This window comes from Capricornis sumatraensis, chromosome X (assembly GCF_032405125.1).
Source record: "Capricornis sumatraensis isolate serow.1 chromosome X, serow.2, whole genome shotgun sequence".
In the NCBI taxonomy this organism is placed as follows: Eukaryota; Metazoa; Chordata; class Mammalia; order Artiodactyla; family Bovidae; genus Capricornis; species Capricornis sumatraensis.
In genome coordinates, this window is record NC_091092.1 from 64665524 (window position 1) to 64688336 (window position 22813).

The following is a 22813-nucleotide window of genomic DNA, read 5'->3' on the forward strand; positions in this document are numbered from 1 at the left end:
AGCCACCACTCAGAAGTCATGGTTCATGTCTCCAGGTGATTGTGTTTTAAATCATTTCCTTGCATGATGGGATGGCCACGCTTGGCCACACGTCAGTAAAGACTCTATAGTGATTTTACTCCTCTGTCCCTGCTCCACCAGGACACCCACCCATAACAGGAGAGAAGGGACACTCAAACTCTGACCGGAGGCATTCCCAGCTTCTTAGCTGCTCAGGTGGGTGCTTCATCCTGCGAGGCTATCCAGTCACTTTTACTGCAGCAAAACCCACCAGATGGAGAGAGCGCCTCTGGGGAATGAAGGGGGTGTGACCTTGTGCCTGGGCTCCATCTGCCCCTAGGATGGAGCCTGGAGACCCCACAGGCTCAACTGGGCCCCTTTCAGCCCCAAGAGGAAGGGGCTGGTGCATAGCACAAGGAAGGGGGACCCTCTGGAGGGGGACGCCAGCTCTAGCCTCAGGGAGAACAGACTTGAGCTGCTGGGGTCTGTCTGTTGGTCCCTGTCTCCCCCTTCCCTTGCTCCCCCTCAAACCTTCACTTCACTTCCTGTGTCTCTCTCTCCCCTCGCTCTGTTTCTGTCTGTCTCTCTTCATGTCTCTGTCCATTTCCCTTTTTGTCTCAGTCTCTCTGTCTCTAGAGCTCTTCTCCCCTCTCCACCACCCCATCCTCATTTCTCTTGGACAGAAGTCCGCAGTTTCCCATTTCTCAGAGCCACGCCTCCACACCACCAGCACCGAGTCTTCTGTATGTCCTGTTTTAATTATGCAATGCCTATTTCCTCCCCCAGATCTCCCAGGCTCAGCCTCCGATGGGCTGGCAGGTGAGCTTGCCTGGCTCCTTCCTGTGCCACCAAGACGAATGCAGACTGGATATCAGTGCTGAGTTCTCGGCTCTGGGACATGCCCCTGGACCACCTCTCCATCCCAGGTGAGGCCCTGCAGGCTCGGCTTGGTGGGGATGTGGCTGTGAGACAGGCCCGAGTGTGGGAAGCCTCAGTGCCAAACATGCACACATGCAGGCACACACAGGGACACTGAATACACACACACACACACACACACACATGCATTCACACTGAACACACACACACACATACACCAAACACACATGCACACATACTGCACACACATACATACACACACCAGTACCTTCCCTTGTCTGTCTACTTTATCCCATTCAACCTGGAAGGTACACGAACCCCTGAGAGCCTGCCTTCAGGACACACGCCAGCTACCCTAGGGGGAGGGGTTGTGTTTTCTCAGCCACTCTGTCCTACTCCTGGGGACCCCTCATCTTTCCACCCACGTTTTCCATCACAGCTTGTGCAGCACCTTCTGCACTTGAGCCTGGAGTGCCCAAAGTATAAGGGGGCCACCTGCCCCCAAACAACTCAGTAAGTCATACCAGAACTATCTAATTAAAATGAGGAACCTCTGACTCCAGCCAGTTTGGTTGCAAAAAGTGCTGCAAAGCTCAGCCATGGGCGGGCATCTTGACTTGGGGATGCCCAGTGGTGACCAGGCAGGCAGGCACTTCCAAGGTGACACTGTGCTCAGGCCATCAGAATGGTGGCCACCAGACCCCATGGCCTGGGAGGGAAGTGTCCCTGCCAGACAGCACTCTGCTCACCTCATCAAGGTGCAAATGTGCCCCATTCTCCACCAGCATTCCTCTGGCCCTGCAGACACTGGGCCCTGCCCTGGCTCTGTGACCCTGGGCACTGCCTGCTGGGAGTGTACATGGACAGTTGGACAAACAGGAAGTGCTGTTTTCTATGGAAGGCAGCTTTAGACTCTTTCTCACCCTCTCAACAGCTGTGGGGTTCTATGACGGCCACCCCCCACCCTGGGAGGAGGGGCCCCTACATGGCCCTTCCCTTGAGGGTGTGGAACAGACAGGGAACCATGGACCCAGTCTCGCAGCCCTTCCTGGTGCTTCCCCATGGGGAAGGCTCTGGGGGCCCAACAAGGAGGAGGCTTCCAAGTCTTCAGGCCTCCTCCATCCACAGAGGGGCCCTTGATCTCTCTCCTTCCTGTACCCCTTACATAATAACTCATGATACCACTCCCCCAAGCCTAGGCACCACTCATCTGTTTCTGTCTGTAAATTTGCCTGTTCTGGACATTTCTTATAAATAAACACATAAAATGTATTTTTCTGTGTCTGCTTCTCTCACTGACCATCGTGTTCAAGGTCTATCCACGATGTAGGCTGTGTCAGAACTTCACTCCTTTTCATGGTGAGTCATACACCACTGTGTGGATGGACCACATGCTGCTGACCCACCCATCCATCCATCCACCCACACACCCACCCATCCACTCATCCATCCATCTAACCACCCACTCATCCACCCACCCATCCATTGATAAATCCATCCACCCATCATCCACCCATCCATCCACTATTCCGTAAAATCATCAAATCAAATTATATTATGAACTTGTAAATCCACCTTCCCATCCCTTGACCCTGAGAATAAATAAGAAAAAAAAGAGAGAGAGAGAGAGAAATAAAGCTAGTCCAAACCTATGTTCAGAGATGGAAGGGTAGGATTTCTGGATTGTCCCCAGGTGACTGTTAAAGTGTGAACCTCTCCACACTGTCTCTAAAACAGGTGACACAGATTTAAAAGGAAAAAGAATAAGTGAAACCACACATAAATGACCATAAATAAATGACCACAAAACTGGCATCATAAAGCACCTGAAAATACTATGAGTAACTTCAAAGTACTTGTAACTAGAGAGGGTCTGTCTGTGCTCAGTCATGTCTGACTCTTTGCAACTCCATGGACTGTACCTGCCAGGCTCCTCTGTCCATGGGACCCTCCAGGCAAGAATAATGAAGTCGGTTGTCACTCCCTTCCCAGGGGATCTTCCCAACCCAGGGATCACCCCTGCATCTTTTGTGCCTCCTGCTTTGGCAAGCGGGCTGCTTGCCACAAGCACCACCTGGGAAACAAACAAACCATAAAATCAAAAGTGTTTCCTGTCCAAAAACGAGATTCCTTAAATAAATTGACTTTCACTTTCTCACATCTGCAGAGACCCCATTTTGAGACAAGAATCAGTTCCCAGGACTCAGTGGATATGACTTTTAGGACTCCCCCATGCCCCGAGGCACTATAGCTGTGCATCCTTAGGGCAGCTTGTGGGCACAGAGGACAGGCTCAGGGGGTGATGTGTCCCCCGCCTGGTTTGCCTGCAGGGAGCCACGGCACGATGACATACTGCCTGAACAAGAAGTCACAAGAAGTCTCTCACAAGGAGTCGAGGCTGCTGCAGCTTCTGGGCAAAGTACTGCCATGTGTCACACTGCCCATGGTGCTCAAGTGGTCCACCACCCAGGGAGGGTCTGCAGGCATGCCCAGGCCCTGGACCCAGTTCCAGCCGCTAGTGTCACCCACATGGGGCGGTGGCCTTATCCCTGTTGGGGAAATGGGATTGAGAACAAACCTGCTGTAAACCAGAATTGTTGTTCAGTCACTCAATCATGTCTGATTCATTGCAACCCCATGGACTGTAGTCCACCAGGCTTCTCTGTCCATGGGATTCTGCAGGCAAGAATACTGGAGTGGGTTGAAACGCCCTCCTCCAGGAGATCTTTCCCACCCAGAGAGCCTCCCAGAAAGGTAGGAAAGGACACAGCTTTACTGTGGAACCAGCCTGAAGCCAGATCAGGGACCCATGGACTAACAGCATCATCGTCTAAAGTCACAGAGGCTAGGGGAGCTGGGAGGGGAAGGGGGAAGCTAGGTTCTGCCCTTTGTGCAGCTGAGCTGATACCAGAGCTCCTTCCTGGTCCCAGATAAGCAATAGCTGTGTTGAGGTGTCCTCTGAGGTGGGTTTGCGTTTGCACCGAGGCACCCCCTCCAGGGAGACTTTCTTGGTGGTTCAGACGGTAAAAAATCAGCCTGCAATGCAGGGGGCCCGGGTTTGATCCCTGGGCTGGGAAGATCCCATGGAGGAAAAAATGGCACCCCACTGTAGTATTCTCACCTGGGAAATCCCATGGACATAGGAGCCTGGAAGGCTAAGCCCATGGGGTCACAGAGAGTGGAGATGACTGAAGAGACTGAAAACACAGGCATGCATTCACATCCCTCCCCTGTAGTGCTTCTCCAGGGTGGGTCGAGGGTTTTATGGGGTGGAGAGAAGCCAGGGTGGGAGGCAGTCATTGTGGAGGATGGAGAGGAGTCAATGGCGGGGTCCCTGTCTGTGGGGAGGGGGCACCCAATTGACAGCAGTCCTGTCACTGGCACACACATTAGCCAGGGGATGGATGCCAGATGGGGCAGAAAACTCTCCTGGGCCTAAGTGTCCACAGGAGCAGGGGCCCACCTAGAGGGGACAGATGGCCCCTGCCTTCCTGTACCCACACTTGAAGGGCACTCATATTCCTGGTTTTTCTGCTCCCAGGTTGGTCCTCCCAAGAGGATAAGAGGCTGTCAAGCACAGCTCTTGCCTTGTGTAATTGCTTCCTCCTGGGAAGTTCCAGGTTGCTGGAATCCTCCTCAGGGGATCTGATTGGCAGAGAGCCAGGGCTGGAATGTGGACAAACTGCATTCCTGCTTGCATCATGTGCCTGCAGCCTGGCCTTATGAGCTCACACCCAGAGGAGGGAGCAAGCAGGAGGGGGTCCACCAAAGCCCTGGATTCCTGCAGGACTGGGGTCCCTCTGCCCTGGGGGTCCCTCTGCCCTGAAGTTCCCCTGGTGCTTGTTCCCTCTGTTCTTCATCCCTGCAGGGCAAGGTCCCTCCATCCTGGGGGGCCTTTGTGCCTTGGTCTCAAGTGTATGGCTGCCAAAGAGATCTGGGAGTGTGTAGGGTGAGGGGGATGGGTGGTGGTCTTTCAAGGGGTGTTGAAGATCAGTGGCTGCAGCAGAACTTCATTTAAGCCTTGTAGAGGTCGATGGCAAGTACCTGTGTGTATCTGAGAATATTCATATGAATTTTTGCCTTTTCTTTTAATTTGGATGGAGGTGTGTGTGACTTTCTTTTCCACTTTTTATCCCTATACATATATTTTTCTTTTTCCATTATGACTCTGTGTAGAGAACACAGTACCATTTTCTGCTACTAGTTTATGTTAATATTAGTTTTTGCTTTTTCTTTTATTTTGGATAGAGAGAATCTATTATTTTCTTTCCCATTTTTTATCCTTATGCTATTTTTTTCTTTTTCCATTACGACTCCTTGTAGAGGACACAATACATTTTCTGCTATGAGTTTATATTAGGACTTCACTGGTGGCTCAGTTGATAAAGAATCTGCTTGCAGTGAGGGTGATGTGGGTTCCATTCCTGGGTTGGGAAGATCTGGAGAAGGGAATGGCAACCGACACCAGTAATCTTGCCTGGATAATTCCATGGACAGAGGGGTCTGGTGGGCTATAGTCCATCAGATCGAAAATAGTTGGAAACAACTGAGCAACTTTCACTTTTCAATTTATGTTAGTTGTTTTTGTTTTTTCCTATCTTGTTTGTGTGTTGGACAGATGTTTCTTCCCTTCATTCTCTCCCCTTGATTCCTTCTTGCCTTTACTAGTGCTGTTTGTGGGAGTGGGCACAGACCTCTGTGGGTCTTGTGTGTCATGTCCGAGGGTCCAGCTTGGGTGTCGTGGAGCCTGGGCTGTTGAACCCACAGGGAGCTTCCACCCAGAGACTGCCTGAGAGGAGGGTGAGGCTGGACTCTGCAGGAACACCACCCCCCCCCAAGACCACAATCTGGACCTGGGCTCTGTGCTCCATGTGACCAGTGACCCTGGAGACCCTGTTCCCAGAAGCAGGGCCTCAACCCCGGCAGCACCAACACTGTTGATTTCACATTGGACAATGTGGCCCTCAGTTGGGTGTCCTCAGTGCATGCCCAGCCCCTGAGAGCGGGCGCCCTCTGTGCCCAGTACAGGTGACCAACCTCTGTGTGCAGGTGCTGAGCATCATGAAGCAGCTGGATGTTGGTGGGAGGATCTGTGGATGGCACACATGGAGGAGGGCACTGAGAGGAACCTGCACTCTGGTCATATGGTGTACACGATGGCCCTCATGGAGGTGGGGGTGGGGGCAGGGGGTATGGATGGGGGGAGTCTGCCAGCTAGGGACACCCACGTCTGGTCCAGGAAGGAGGGGGAGGGCCTCTGAGGGTATGGGCACATATCATCTGATGGACATATGGCCACTCCAGGCAGGAGAGGCTGACGTCTAAGAGGAGAACACAGGTCCACTTCCTTTAGAAGATGCTGACCTCTAAGGGGATGGACACACATCCACTCAGACAGACACACGTCCACTCAGATGGACACACGGTCACTCCAGGCAGGAGAGGCTGACCTTTAAGGGGACAACACAGGTCCACTTCCGTTAGAAGACACTGATCTCTAAGGAGACAGACACACATCCACTCCAGGCAGGAGAGGGCTGACCTATGGCATCAGTCACTCAGAATTCCCTACCAACGTGCATTTCTGAACTCACACCTGCACCCCTGGCCTCTGGCGTGTCTCCCAGAATTTGGCTATACCAGGTCCCTGACACGTCTTTTCCTGTGTCCAGTTTTGGGGTGTCCAGTCCATTCTCTCAGCCAATGGCCAAGTCACTTAATGTTCCACTCTGGCCTCGGCCCCCTGTGCCCCCACCACAGAACCTAATGACCCTTGGGGTCTGGAGGTTCCGTCCTGGGCCTCAGTGTGCATGTACCCTGCTGGCCTCACATGCTCCCTGGAGTACAGACTTCACACAATATTAAAAGTACTGCTCTCTGCTGCTGTGCACACACACACACACACATGCATATCCATGCACACACAGACCCTGAACACATGCACACCTGTGTGTGCACCTTTACCTACAGGAGCGTGTACATACACACACAAATGCACACACACACACACACAAAAGAGCAATGCCACGGCTCCCCACTGCCACTCAGAAGAGGCTGGGTCCCTTGGGAGCAGGCGCCATGCTTTATGTCTTTGTGTGTCAGGACCCCCCAACCCGTCTGTAGAGTGGCTGTGCTGGGGGAAGTCCCCACCCATGAACCTCTGTCTCTCACTACAAGGCCCTTCTCCTCCACCCCCACCCAGAAAGCCCTTACAGAGATCTTGGAGTGGCTGGAGAACCACCCCCAGGAGGTGGGTATCCTGGTGTGCAGGAACTTCAAGGGCATGATGGAGGACCTGCACGAGTACCTGATGGGCTGTATTGAGAATATTTTGGGGGACATGCTGTGTCCCTGTGGGGTGAGCAGGGGCCACAGGCTCCCCATGCTCTTGGCAGCAGGGGCAGTGGGAGCACTAGGCTTCACTGTAATCAGACTATCCACTCGCTGTGTGAGGGTGATTCAGACACCAGGTGATGCTGCTCACGGAACCCCAGTAATCCACCCACCACTGTCTCCACTCAAATACCCCAATAAACAACCCATCACTGGTCACGGGCACCCCCAATAATCCATCCTGCCAAGTCTCTATTCAGATACCCCCCAAATCCATCAATCACACCTCAAGATGCCCCAGTACTCCTCCCGACATTTCTTATCAGAAACCCCAATAATCCACTCACCTCTGTTTCCACTCAGGCACCCCAGTAATTGACCCATCACTGCTCAAGACACCCAAGTAATCTACCCACTAGTGCCTCTACTCAGACACGCCTATAACCCACCTTTGACTGTCTCTTCTCACAGAGAACCCAAGAACCAGCCCATCACTGCTTCAGTTCAGTTCAGTCGCTCAGTCATGTCCGATTCTGCGACCCCATAAATCGCAGCACACCAGGCCTCTCTGTCCATCACCAAATCCAGGAGTTAACTCAGATTCACGTCCATCAAGTCAGTGATGCCATCCAGCCATCTCATCCTCTGCCGTCCCCTTCTTCTCCTGCCCCCAATCTCTCCCAGCATCAAAGTCTTTTCCAATGAGTCAACTCTTCATATGAGTTGGCCAAAGTACTGGAGTTTCAGCTTTAGCATCATTCCTTCCAAAGAAATCCCAGGGCTGATCTCCTTCAGAATGGACTGGTTGGATCTCCTTGCAGTCCAAGGGACTCTCAAGAGTCTTCTCCAGCACCACAGTTCAAAAGCATCAATTGTTCAGTGCTCAGCCTTCTTCACAGTCCAACTCTCACATCCATACATCACTGCTTATAGACACCCTAATAATCCATACATCACTGTAGCTCCTCGTACACCCCCAATAACTGACACATTGTGTCACAAGGCACCCCAATAACCCCTGTGCACACATCTCATGGGGACCTGGGTGATTCTGCACCAGCTGTGGTCCCAGGGCCAGCAGGTCATCCTGTCATACAAGGACAAGACATCCATGAGTTAGCATGCAGAACTGTGGCCCAGTATCCCCTACTGGTGGGGGAACCAGGTGGAGCCCCAAGACTTTGTCCACTGCCTGGAGTGCATGAAGAGCTGCAGCCACCCAGGTGAGTGCTGCCTTCACACCAGGACACCTGGTCACATGCATGTGCTAACACATGGGGCTGGCTTTGGGTTCAAGTGGAGAAATGGAACAGGATGTATTAGGGGACGTTATTCTGTTCACCACATGGGAAACAGGGTGTGGACATCCTTGGGGACGTTACTGTGTCTACCACAGGGGGTCAGGATGTAGACAGGATGTGAACATCTGTGCGGACATTATTGTATCCACCACATGGGGCCAGGACATGGACATCTTCGGGGTCACTGTCTAGCCCACCTGCCCTCTGTAACAGGAGAAATTCATGAGTCAATACCCCTGTGAGCCCCTGTTGTTTGAACTTTGGTCTCTGTTGGACATCTGAATCTCTGATTGCTGCAGAGGCCAGAAACATCTGAATCTCTGATCGCTGCAGAGGCCAGAGTCTGGGTGGGTGTTGGCATAGCTTGGCGACTGCATGGTCAGGTGACCCAATGGGTTAGGGGTCATGGGGTGGATGACTGAGTGGGTGGGTGACCCCATGGGTTACTGGTCACAAGGGTGGGAGACCATATGGGTAGGTGACCAGTTTGAGTTGCTGACTGCAGGGTGGGTTACCATGTGAGTTGCTGACCAGTTAAGTGGGTGACCACATGGGTGGGTGATGGTGTGAGTGGGTAATCATGTGGACAGGTGACCATATGACCTCGCAGATTAGTGACCCCCATGAGTGGGTGACCACGTGGGTTGGTGGCCACGTGGAGGGATCACCGCATGGGGTAGTGACTCTGTGGGTGGGTGACCATGTGAGTCGGTGACCACATGGTTCAGTTGGCCACATGACTCCGTGAGTTAGTGACTGCATACGTGGGTGGCTGACCCCACAGCCAGCACCATGAACAGCAGCCCCTCTCTTGTCCCAGGTAGGCTGTTCATGGCCGGCATCAACCTCACAGAGAACCTGGAGTTTGTTTGCATCCACCTGGTCAGTGGAGAAGCTGGCCCAGTGGGGGCTCCCCTATCTATGTGCATGGGTGGGGGGCCAGCACCCATGTTCAGCTGCTGGCTGTACCAACACCATTGCAGGCCACTTCATCTGGGCTGATGGGTTTGTTGGCGACCATCATCAAGTTGAACTGGAAGCTGCTTCAGGCTGACAGATGGTGTGTGTGTGTGAAGCTGGGCATCAAGGAGGCTGTGTCTCAGTCACATGCTGTGATGTTACCCACCTGAACCAGAAGCCATTTAGGGGCTGATAGACAGAGAACTGAGGAGCTTGGCATTGCGAAGGCTGCTCCTCATTTGCATCCTGTGACATCGCTGGGCTGAACCAGAAGCTGCTTTGGGGCTGAGGGATGGTGCAAGGGTGGAGCTGGGTATCGCAGAGACTGTGTCTCAGTCATGTCCTCTGATGTCACTGGCCTGAACCAGAAGCTGCCTTGGGGCTGCCAGAAGGCATGATGAGAAGCTGGGCATTGTGAAGGCTATTCTCAGCCCTGTCCTACAGGGCTGGTCATCTGTCTGCCCATCCACTGAATGTGGGTAACTGCAGAGGTGGGGCCAAGTGGCAGGGTCCATGGTCTCCTCGGTCCTCCGTGTGTCTCTCGGTGAATGCAGGGTGTGAGGTAATGATTAAAGGTGAGTGCATGATTTGTACAATCACATCCTCAGGGAGACACACGTGGTTCTCGGGTCTGTGGCTTCTCATTGGAGAGGCTGGGGTGCCCCCTCCCCCTGGGCGCTGAGAGTAGCAGACCGTGACCGCTAGCTGGGGAGAGGAGGAGGCACTATGACAGTGTCCATAGGAGGGGAATGAGAGCATAGTCATCCCACTGAGAAATCCCTTTTATTAGATAAGTTGCTTCCCTGGTGGCTCACTTAAGAAGGCCTTCTTATCTCTCCTTGCTCTTCTTTGGAACTCTGCATTCAGGTGGCTATATCTTTCTGTGTCTCCTTTGCCTTTCTCTCCTCTTCTCATCTATTTGTAAGGCCTCCTCAGACAACCACTTTGCCTTTTTACATTTCTTTTTATTGTGGATAGTTTTGATCACACCTCCTGTACAATATTAGGAACCTCCATCCATAGGTCTTCTGGTATTCTGTGTGCCAGATTTAACCCTTGCATCTATTTGTCACTTCCAATGTATAATCACAGGAGATTTGAATAAAGCAAAGAAACAGGGGAAAACAATAGAATGGGAAATACTTAGAGATCTCTTCAAGAAAATGAGACATGCCAAGGGAACATTTCATGCAAAGACAGGCACAATAAAGGACAGAGACGTTATGGGCCTAACTATAGCAGACGAGATTAAGAAGAGGTAGCAAGAATACACAGCAGAACTGTGTAAAAAAGTCTTAATTACCTGGATAACCACGATGGTGTAATCACTCACCTAGAGCCAGCCATCCTTGAGTGCAGAGTCAAGTGGGCCTTAGGAAGCAGCAGTACAAACAAAGCTAACGGAGGTGATTAAATTCCACCTGAGCTCTTTCAAATCCTAATTGTTAAAGTGCTGCACTCAATACGCCCGCCAGTTTGGAAAACTTGGCAGTGGCCACACGACTGGAAAAGGTCAGTTTTCATTTCAATCCCAAAGAAGGACAATGCCAGAAAATGTTCAGACTACCTCACAACTGCACTCATTTCACATGCTAGCAGGGTAATGCTCAAAATCCTTCAAGCTATGCTTCAACAGTATGTGACCTGAGACCTTCACAGTCCACACATTCAAACAGTTGATTCTAAATGCACAGTGATGCCACAAAGATGGTCAAGACAAAGACACATGATGTGATTTTATCTATGTCTAAATCAGTGAAACAAAATATTCACTGCAAAGTACAAAATTTTTAGCATGAGAAATCTTATATTTGAATATGAAATATCCTGCTGAAATTAAAAAATTTGTTTTAAAGTGAAATTAATTCTTAATTGTCAATTATTTTGAGACTATGGAAAAAAGAAAATAAAAGTACGTTCATTGGGGCTGCTTCTGTTCAGTTCAGTCGCTTAGTCGTGTCCAACTCTTTTCATTGGGGGCTGCTTAAACTTTCACAGATTTTTTTTTTCTTTAAAATTCCCTTACAGTTTTACCATCTTAATTAGATATAAAATGATCTGTAGATTTTATACTATATTTGCTTTCTGGGCATTTTAATTTCCTTTAATTTATGAATGTAACTAAAATGTTTTTCTATTGAGTGAGTATTAAAAATTACTACTCTCTCGTGTGGAACACACTGTTTACACTACTGTTAGGAGACATTTTATTGACTAAAACCTTTTATAATTCAGCTCTACAATCTAGGTTTTTTTGTTTGTTTGTTTTTCTTTTTTTCACTGAGAATTTTCTCATCTATTTTTAGTATCTTCAGAGTTTCTGTTAGGAATATGTGTCTGCTGTTTTTTATTTGCACAGTCGTGTCCAACTCTTTGCCACCTCATGGATTGTAAGCCCACCAGTCTCTTCTGTTCTCGGGGATTCTCCAGGCAAGAATATTGGAGTGGGTTTCCATGCTCTCTTTCAGGGGATTTTCCTGACCCAGATATGGAATTCACATCTGCTACAGCTCCTGCATTGCAGGAGGATTCTTCACCACTAAGTGAAAATAGATCTTGTATACATGAAACTCACTTTAATTATGAAGATTCACAATTGGTGAAGAGCAAAGATGGAGAAGCCCAAACAAGCATTTATCTTTTGCCAATTAATAATAAGAAAAAAAAACCCCTTCATTTCAATTTGCCTTCATTTATTTTTTCAATTAACTTTTCATTGAAGGATAATTGCTTTCCAGAATTTTGTTGTTTTCTGTCAAACTTCAACTTGTCTTTCTTAACTCATAGTTTCTCTTCAATATCATCTTATTCCGTGTAAATAACTTCTTTTAACATTTCTTACAGACAAGGTATCTGCTGAGAATGAATTCCCCGAATTTTTGTTCATATGAGAATCTCTCCTCCTTCGTTTTTGAAGGATAATATTTCTGGAAGTAGAAGTTAATTTCAGTAGGTTTTTTTTTTAACATTTTATTTATTGACAAATTGTACCTGTAGCTTTGTAGAATGAGTTTGGAAATGTTCCTTCCTCTGCAGTTTTTTGAAAGAGTTTTAGAAGGATAAGTGCTAGAGTCCAGCTCCAGCAGCCAGGGTATCAGCCTGAAGCGATGAGTGGTATCGGTGGAGAATGATGCAGCCTCTGACTCAAGGTGTGGGACTGCATGTTTATTTCAAGCATCAGGTCTTCTTTTATACTTTGACAAAAGCATTAGGTCAGAGGTTTGACATTTACAGTTCCCCCTCACCCAGATGTACTGTCTCATTTTTGCCCTTCAAACAGAGTTCCTGCTTCACTGATTCTCTCAGAATCGTGTTTACTTGTGATTACATTGTAGCTCATGCTTATGTCTGGGCTGCATACCACATTCCTCAGTTTACTTCTTATCTTTCTAAATCCTACTTGCCCCCTAGTATCCTAGGCTCACTATCTCCTAAAAAGGTTTCAAGCTATTAATATCTCTAAAATTCCTAATCCCTACAAGCTATAATAAAATATGCTAACACTACAACATTCCTTAAACTTTTAGCTTCTAACTATTCTTAATTATTTCTAAACCCTAAACTCAGTAAAATTCCTTTGCCATAAACATTTCCTTTACAAACAAGTCTCAGATAACAATCCTTTCCATGGCCTCAAGCTGCAGCCTACATGCTCATCCTGGGACGTTCTTTGTAAAGATCCTTGAACAACTGTCATTGGTTACTTTATAGATTATTTTCTGGGCACAACTGCAGAAGGCTTTGTGATTTCTCATGCTTCTCTCAAAACAATAAGCATCTTAACATTCTTTTCAGCTAACTCAACTGACCTGACTCTTTCATCCCGGGACCATGCCTGCAGGACGAGGAGAGGGGGTTGGGGCCATGCCTCCATTTTGTCAGCAATGCCTAACGTGACTCCTAATATCTCCCCCTTTCTTATTTTTTAGAGCATAAGTATGAAACTCAGTAGATAAAGCAGAAACACTTCTGTTGAGTATTCTGAAAAGGCACGGGGCTATTACACAAACACAACCAACAGGCATAAGCACATAGCCACATTAATCTTTATTGTAAAAAAGGATCCATGGGAAAGATACCCCTCCAGATTTTTAAAATGGGAATTAGAAAGCTATTGAGAGGAATAGTCAGACCCCCATCTACTTCATACTCTGAATATCCTGATGTAACTTAGAAATATCAATACTAAAATCTGAATTATTCCAGATGCCTAAAATATGATTCCTAATGTGTTCCCAAGAATGTATGGAATCATTCACTTGTAGAGGGGTAACGCACATCCATTTAATTTCAGCATGGCACTTTAAAGACAACTTAATTTTTAAATTTGTAATTTCTTGCCCTATAAGCAGGACTGCTTCTTCTAAAGCATTGACTTTATTTTCTATTTTCCTATCTATAACTTCCTGTGTAGTAAGAGCTACAGAGACATTTTTGGACAGCTGATCAACAAACGAGGCAATATGCACTTCTTTTGACAGGGCAACAGCAGAAACTGTAACTGAAACAATTATGGCAATCAAGGCAGTTATTCCCACAATTAGAGCTGCAATGAATCTCTTAGGTTGAGAAATTAAGCCATTAAATTCATAGAAAACTTTCAATGCATAATCATCAAACCATTGTCCCTCTAATTTTACAGGAACCATCAAATATGGTGGTTGCTTTACAATCTTCACAGTCTTATAATTACTATAATCATTCCCATCAACACAATTTGATATAAAACAATTCACACATTCAACATTATAAACAGTTTCTCCTTCAAAAACTCCCAAATCACTCCGATTTTTGGCCAACAAAAAGGCATGACCGTACAATATATTTTTGTTCATTTAAAGGTCTATGTTAAGTCACATGTGCCATAGCAGCCAATACTCTCTATAATTCAGGCTGCATGGGACCTGTTCCATCGAAACTCACTAAAGGAGGAACCCATCCATTAACATGCCACCTAGTAACTGCTAAAGGATAAGGGATAAATAAATCATTCCATATGGATCTATAAGATGGTTCAAAAGTCAAGCTCAATCGTTGATCTGAAAGATAGGGGCACCCTCATTCGATCAGAGAATGTCTGGTGGCAACAATGGGAATAGATAACTTTAGGGCATACATGCATTCTTTCCAATGAGGAAAGCCAGAAATTTTACTTATGCTTTCCCAGGCCTGTAGCTTTTGTTCATCAGAATCTGGAGGGGGTAGTGCACAGCTCGGAAAGTCCTTTAAATGAGGGGCTGCCTGTTTTATGACATCATATTGTTTTTCTTGCACCCCCAGCATCAGCAGCTGTAAGGACCAAAAGTCTCTCTTGCCATTGCTTCTTGGAGAATCAGTAAGCATGCCTTTCAAGGAAGTGCTAACGCATCCATTCAAAACCAGAGCTGATCCTTTTAAGGAGGAAAGTATGGCAAAGCAAATAGGTGGATAAACGGACAAGCCTGAAAAATTGAAGGGAGCAGTGACCACTGTTTAGGATAGATGGAAGCCCCGTCCAAAAGATGAGTATCATTAACAAAAACACGAATGGGCTCATTCATCCAATCAACAAGCTGAAAAGAAGGTGGATTAGGCAAATAGGCCCAATGAACTTTTTCTGTGCTGGAGGGCCTCAGCTGACAAGCCAACACAGCAAGCATAGCCACAAACAGTGCCATAGGAGTGGCCTCATGTTTCCCCCTTTCTATTAATTCTTCAGCCTGCTGAGCGAGATGTTTCAGCTGGCCCCAAGTTGGCACTGTGCTGGAGGTAGTTGCATGAGTATGATGATGGTGACAAGATGGAGCAGAATGCGGTCGGACTCGATCAGCATGTCTCTCCTGAATTGCCAGGTGCCTGAAGCGATGTACTAGCGGTGAAGCCTCAGGTGAAGGGTCACTCACCCTTCGACTTCTCCTTGGCTCCCTCAGGTCTGGACTCGATGAGCTTCTGATCACCCCATCTTCCCTCAGTGTCAGATTCTAGGACTCCAGGGATCTCAGTGACCTTGGGTGTCTTCGTGATCTTGGAGATCTCTTGAGACTGGACATGTAGAATCAGTCTGTCAGGAATCCAAACAGAAGAAGTGGAATGCTGTGGAAACACACAAGCATACCCTCTCCTGCAGTTTAACAGCACATCTAGCCCTTTCCACTCTCTGGTAAGGAGGTCCTTCCGAGTCATAGCCCCTTCAGGAATCCAGTGACTCATCACTGCAGTCTTCCCCTGTGTGTCCACGTTTAAATGATTAATTATAAACAAAGCATGGTGTAGAACATTATGTGGAGAGGAATACTTAAATTTTCCCTGCCTTAATTTAGCTCTCTGATTTTTTAAAGTCTGGTGTGCCCTTTCCACTATGGATTGGCCTTGGAGATTATAAGGTATTCCTGTTGAATGCACTATAGAAAATTGTTGACAAAATATCTTAAAAGCAGCAGAAGTATAAGCTGGGGCGTTATCTGTTTTTATCTGTTCTGGGAGTCCTATTTGGGAAAAGCACTGAAACAAGTGTTGAATTACATCTTTTGCTATTTCACCTGATCTAGCAGAGGCTGTAATAACATGAGCAAAGGTATGCATGGTAACATGCACAAAGGACAGTTTTCCAAAGGCCGGGGTAAAAGTTGCATCCATTTGCCAGAGAGCATTAGGCCTAAGGCTTCAGGGATTTACTCCTAATGGTGGAGATGGATTAGATGTTGGGCAATTTGGACATAACTTAACTATTTGTCTAGCTGCCTCCCTAGGGATATGAAATTTATACCTTAAACTAGCTGTATTTTGATGGTGAATTTTGTGAGAATTTTTGTCCTTGTCAATCTTTTCATGTAAGTTTAAAGCAATTACTTTAGTTAATGCATCTGCCAAAGCATTTCTTTCATGTAAAGGGCCGGGCAAGCCGGAATGGGCTCTAATACGTCCCACAAATTATATCTTATCTCTATGCTTAATCTCCTTCTGTAAATCAAATAACAAGGAGAAGATGGTAGTCTTATTTTTTGGAATATTAGCAGTCTCAGTATGGTGGCTCAGAGGTTAAAGCGTCTGCCTGCAAGCCGGGAGACATGGGTTCAATTCCTGGGTTGGGAAGATCCCCTGGAGAAGGAAATGGCAACCCACTCCAGTATTCTTGCCTGGAGAACCCCATGGATGGGGGAGCCTGGTGGGCTACAGTCCACGGGGTCGCAAAGAGTCAGACACGACTGAGCGACTTCACTTTCACTTTCTTTCAATATGAGGAAACAACCCTACAATATATCAGGAGTCAGTCAAAAGATTGAAGTTACGGTCTCTCAAATGTTGAAAAGCCCAAATAACTGCTCTTAACTCAGCTCTATGGGCAGATGTCTCTTCAGTTACCTGAACATGGGATTTCCCATGAATAATTGTGACTGCTTTACCATTAGAGGAACCAGTGGTGAAAACTAAAATTGCCCCTTCCAAAGGTTGAATAGAAAATGTCCTCGGAAAAATCACAGAATGTGTTTTCAAAAAATGCAAAAGGGGGCTTGAGGGCAAATGAAACAAGTTTGACCCCTGAAACCTATCAGGGCAACTTACCAATCATCACTATTTTGAAAAAGAAATTGCAGTTGATCATTATTAAATGGAATCACTATATTTGCTACTTCCTTTCCAAAAAGTTCCACACTTCTTTTCCTACCTTTTATAATTAATTGTGCCACCAAGCTGGGATAAGGCAAAACTATTTTTCTTGGGGTCACTGGTAGATGGAGCCATTCCAATGAGCCTTCTTGCCACAAGCATCCTGTAGGTGTATGTTCTGTAGGGAGAATAATTAAATCCCACTATCTGGTAATATTACTCTTAATTAACTGATCATTCAAAGCCTCATCCACTTTGACAAGAGCCGACTCTGCCTCACTAGTCAATTCTCTCTTAGAACTGGGATTAGGATCACCCCTTAAGCAGCAAACAAAGGCTTTAAATCTGCATTAGTCAGTCTTAAATGTAGGCGTTTCCAATTAATATCCCCTAATAATTTCTGGAAACCATTTAAAGTTAGTAAACGATCTCTCCACAGCAGCAAAGGGGCATGACTCACAGTATGGGTATTTAACACCCTCCCTAAATAAGAAAAAGGAGGATTTACTTGCATCTTATCTGGAGCTATCTTCAAACCCCAGTTTTCCAAGGCTTCAATCAATTCAGATAAGATTTGTTGCAACAAGGCTCTATCCTTATGGGCAGCCAAAATATCATCCATATAATGTATCAAATATAGATCTTTATACTTTACTTTAACATTTTGTACAGCTTGATCCACAAATTTCTGACACAAGGTGGGGGTATTTTTCATTCTCTGAGGCAAACCCTTCCATTCCAACCTTCTAAAGTGCTGTTTAGAATTAGCTGAAGGGAGACTGAAAGCAAAGCTTTTACAATTCTGAACAGCCAGGGGGATGGTAAAGAAACAATCTTGTAGATCTATAACTATCACATTATATTGAAAGGGCACAGCTACTGGGGAAGGGAGACCTGGCTGAAGGGCCCCCATTTCTTCCATAGTTGCGTTTATAGCTCTCAAATCTTGTAACAATCTCCATTTTCCTGATTTTTTCTTAATGACAAAAATAGAAGTATTCCAGGGGCTATTAGAAGGCTCTATATAGCCAGTTGCCAGTTGTTCCATAACTAAATCCTCAGCTGCCTGCACCTTTTCAGCTGTTAAGGGCCATTGCTCCACCCATACTGGATCATCAGTTTTCCAGGTAATAGGGTCAGCAGCAAGAGCAACAGCCTCTAGGATACATTTGAATATCCTAAACCTTCTCTATTCTTGTTAGGAACTGTTTCTAATGGAGAAACAATTCCCTGATGATCTTTACCAAGCCTCTTGTCAGTATTGCATCTCATTTGCAGCATTTGGTTAGTAACCTTTCCATCTGGGCTGTTTGAAAGAATTTCTATCTGAGATAATATATCTCTCCCCCATAAAGAAAAAGGTAGTGTAGGAATCACATATGGACAAAAGGTGTCTTGTGCCCCCTTCTCATCTGACCCTGTCAAAATTTGTGAGCTCTTAGAAACCGAGGGCACTGACCCTATTCCTACCAAGCCGGCATTGGTCAAACGTGTTGGCCAGGACGAGGGCCAATCTTTTCCAGCAATGCAAGAGACATCTGCTCCAGTATCCAACAGCCCTGACATTCTATTTCCTTCAATTAAAGGATCTTTCAAAGGCCTTGAAGCTGTAATTTCCTGCACCCAAAAGGCTAGATCATTAGATCCAAATCCTCTGAGGCCCCTAGCTTGAGAAGTCAAGGTTTTTCTTGTCTGATAATGAGGTAAAACCAAAAGCTGTGCTATTCTTTGACCTTTATTAATTTCAACAGCTTTGGCAGGTGGAAAGATCAAAACTTTAATTTCCCCAACATAATCAGGATCTACTGCACCAGGCACCACCGAAATTTCCTGAAGAGAGAGCGAGCTACGCCCCAGCACAAGTCCTACAATGCCCTCAGGTAGGGGACCAGCCACTCCTGTTGGAGTCGGAGTAACCAGTATGTCCGGGGTCAATATTGTTGTGGTGGTGGAACTGAAGTCCAGTCCTGCACTACCTGCGGTTGCTCTGAGGAGTTCTGAGATGGAACAAAGAGGGAAAAGTGATTCAACACGACTGCCCCTATTATTTTCTGGGGCTGGGGCTGCCCCTGCTGCCCGTTTCCCTGAAACTGGGAAAAATTACTTCCTTGTACTTGGGGGGTGAGCATAGTCCCATCCTTATGGAATTTAGATCTACAGTCTTTTTGCCCAATGATATCCCTTCTGGCTTTGGGGGCAAAGTGTCTTTGAAGGGTTGGTTTTAGTTTGTATTGGCATGGCTTGTTGTCCCTGCTTGGCAGGACATTGCTGGCAAAAGTGCCCCATTTGACCACAAGAGAAACACTTTTTATTTGTAGAATCGTTTCCATTAGGATTAATCTTCTTTCTCATTCCCTGAATAACTTGGGCAGCAGGTTCTCCCCTCAAGGCTGTGGCTAAGGCACCCCCCTGCATAAAGGAAGTTCCTACTTCCTGGCAGGTCTGTATGTAAGTCTAAAGACTTCCTTTACTTCTAACAGGTCTAAGCAATGCCTGACAGGTAGAATTGGCATTCTCATAAGCCAGTTGTTTTAAGAACTATCTCTGCTGGCTCAGTACTCTTAATAGTTCTTTCTACAGCAGTTTTCAGTCTTGCCACAAAGTCTTCATATCTCTCACCAGGTCCCTGTTTGATATTACTCAAAGTGGATAATTTTCCATCTGAAGGGGGCAAAGATTTCCATGCCAAGATACCTATGGCCATAATCTGATTAAGTGCTTCAGACAATCTTGCTTGGGCTATGTTAGATTCATATTCTCCCTCTCCTTTTAATGCCACAGATCCCACTGTCCTGAGCTGTGTATCATTAGAGGTTTTGTTTTCCGCTGACTGTAGTCTAGTCAACTTATCATACTCTGCCAACCGCAGGAGGAACTCTCCTCCAGGAAAGCAAGCCTTTGCAACCATTCTCCAGTCATATGGTGTCATCCATCTTCCAGTCAAGGCATCTAGCAGGGTGAGTGTATAGGGGGAGGTAGACTCATAATCATGACAAGCTTGTTTAAACTCTTTCAGTAGCTTATATGGGACAGGTTCCCATTTTCCCTCTTCCTCGTCTCCCTTTTCTGTTTTGGTAAAAACTACTGGAAAGGCCATAGAGAATTCCAAGTCCCCCTGTTGTTCTGCTTCTCTTCTAGCCTGGGTGAGGCCCCCCTGAGGGGGTTTTCTCCAGGGAGCACGCTCTGTATATTGTGCATGTGTCTGTTTCAAAAGCTCCTATGTTTTAGAAAACTCTTCATCTTCCTCAGCCTCAGACAATGCTCTTGGGAGGCTTTGGGGGCAAAGTGGGGGAACTCCTGGGCCCTGGGAGGCACAGAGGTGGCGGCAATCACCTTAAATCAGAAAATTATGGATAAATTTTTAAAGGTTTGCATAGAGGAAGAGGGGTCTCATTAGGGTGCTAGGCCACAGCATCCTGCAAGTCTTCCCCCTCCTCAGGAGGTAGAGCACAGTCTCCGTCCTTTTCTTCATCAATGGCAGAAAACATGATCTGCGCAGAAGGCAGAGACCCACCATCCACCACTCTAGCCTCTCCCATAGGCTATCTAACAGCCTCATGCCAAAGGTCCAGGACGTCCCTAATATTCCACAGTGCAAAAGCATCCACAGAAACCTTTTCTGGCCCATGCAAAGTATAAAACAAATGTAACTGATCTCCAAACTTAGTCCAGTTTTCTAGATTTATAGATTTCCTCAGAAAACCATGGGCATTGCTCTTGGACAAAAATTAGATATTTAGACAGTCTTCCATTGCTTACCTTAACGCCTCTATGGGCTAACATGTGAAGTAATATTTCAAGAAACATTTGTCTATTCTTGGATGCAGAAAGACCCATTTTCCTAGAGAATATTCTTATTCCTTCTGGACCCTCCTCACCTTGCCTAAACTTCAGAGGAGTGCCGGCCACCCACAGGTACAATGCTAACCACTCCGCATTGCAGTCACAAAGTTACTTACCCTTCAGATGTCCCTGTTCAGGCGCCACTTGCCGGAGTCCAGCTCCAGCAGTCAGGGAATCAGCCTGAAGAGATGAGCGGTGTTGGCGGAGAATGATGCAGCCTGTGACTCAAGGTGTGGGACTGCATGTTTATTTCAAGCATCAGGTCTTCTTTTATACTTTGACAAAAACATTAGGTCAGAGGTTTGACATTTTCAGTTCTCCCTCACCCAGATGTATTGTCTCATTGTTGCCCTTCAGAGTTCCTGCTTCAGTGATTCTCTCAGAATCGTGTTTACTTGTGATTACATTGTAACTCATGCTTATGTCTGGGCTGCATACCACATTCCTCAGTTTATTTCTTATCTTTCTAAATCCTACTTGCCCCTAGTATCCTAAGCTCACTATCTCCTAAAAAAGGCTTCGCGCTATTAATATCTCTAAAATTCCTAATCCCTGCAAGCTATAGTAAAATATGCTAACACTACAACATTCCTTAAACTTTTAGCTTCTAACTATTCTTAATTATTTCTAAACCCTAAACTCAGAAAACTTCCTTTGCCATAAACATTTCCCTCACAAACAGGTCTCAGATAACAATCCTTCCCATGGCCTCAAGCTGCAGCCTACATGCTCATCCTGGAACGTTCTTTGTAAAGATCCTTGAACAAATGTCAATGGTTAATTTATAGATTATTTTCTGGGCACAACTGCAGAAGGCTTTGTGCTTTCTCATGTTTCTCTCAAGAACAATAAGCACCTTAATATCCTTTCCAGCCAACTCAGCCAAAGAAAGGAAAAAACAAGTCAGAATCACAAGACCTAACTCCTTCATCCTGGGACTGTGCCTGTGGGACAAGGAGAGGGGGTTTAGGCCGTGCCTCCATTTTGTCAGCAATGACTAACATGGCTCCTGACAGATAGGCATCTTGTTGATTTGATTCTTCTCTCTATTTTTCTTGATGAGTCTGGATAAAGGTTTGTCAATTTTGTTTATCTTCTCAAATAACCAGCTTTTACTTTATTATTTTTTGCTATTGTTTCTTTCATTTATTTTTCATTTATTTCTGTTCAAATCTTTATGATTCCTTTCCATGTACTAATTTTGGCTATTGTCCTGTTGTTCTTCTTTATCAGTTTTTTTAGGAGTCAATTGAGGTTGTCTATTCAATGCTTTCCTTGTTTCTTGAGTTAGGATTGTACTGTTACAAACTTCCCTCTTAGAACTGCTTTTCCTGCTTCCCATAGGTTTTGAGTTGTCGTGTTTCCATTGTCATTTTTTTTCTAGAAAATTTTTGATGTCCATTTTGATTCCTTCAATAACCTGTTGTTTATTTAGAAACGTGTTGTTTAATCTCCATGTGTTTCTGTTTCTTACAGTTTTTTTTTTTCTTCTAATTGATATCTAGTCTCATAGTGTTGTGGTCAGAGAAGATGCTTGATACAATTTCAATTTTGTTAATTTTACTGAGGTTTGATTTGGGACCCAAGATGTGGTCTATCTTGGAGAATGTTCCATGTGCACTTGAGAAGGTGTATTCTTCTTCATTTGGATGGCATGTCCTGAAGATATCAATGAAATTCATCTCATCTCACGTGTCATTTAAGACAGGTGTTTCTGTATTAATTTTATGTTTTGATGATCTGTCCATTGGTATGAGTGGGGTGTTAAAGTCGACTATGATTGTTTTACTGTCAGTTTCTCTTTTAATGTCTGTTAGTGTTTGTCTTATGTATTGAGGTGCTCCTATGTTGGGGGCATAGATGTTTACAATTTTGGGGGGAATAGATATTTACAATGTTTACAATTGCTA

The 22813-nt window shown here is 46.0% G+C and overlaps 1 pseudogene; it reads left to right on the forward strand.

Annotated features, from left to right (window-relative positions):
- The first annotated feature begins 807 nt into the window (after positions 1 to 807).
- On the forward strand, positions 808 to 9762 carry LOC138071733 (PI-PLC X domain-containing protein 1-like; annotated as a pseudogene).
- The last annotated feature ends 13051 nt before the right edge of the window (positions 9763 to 22813 follow it).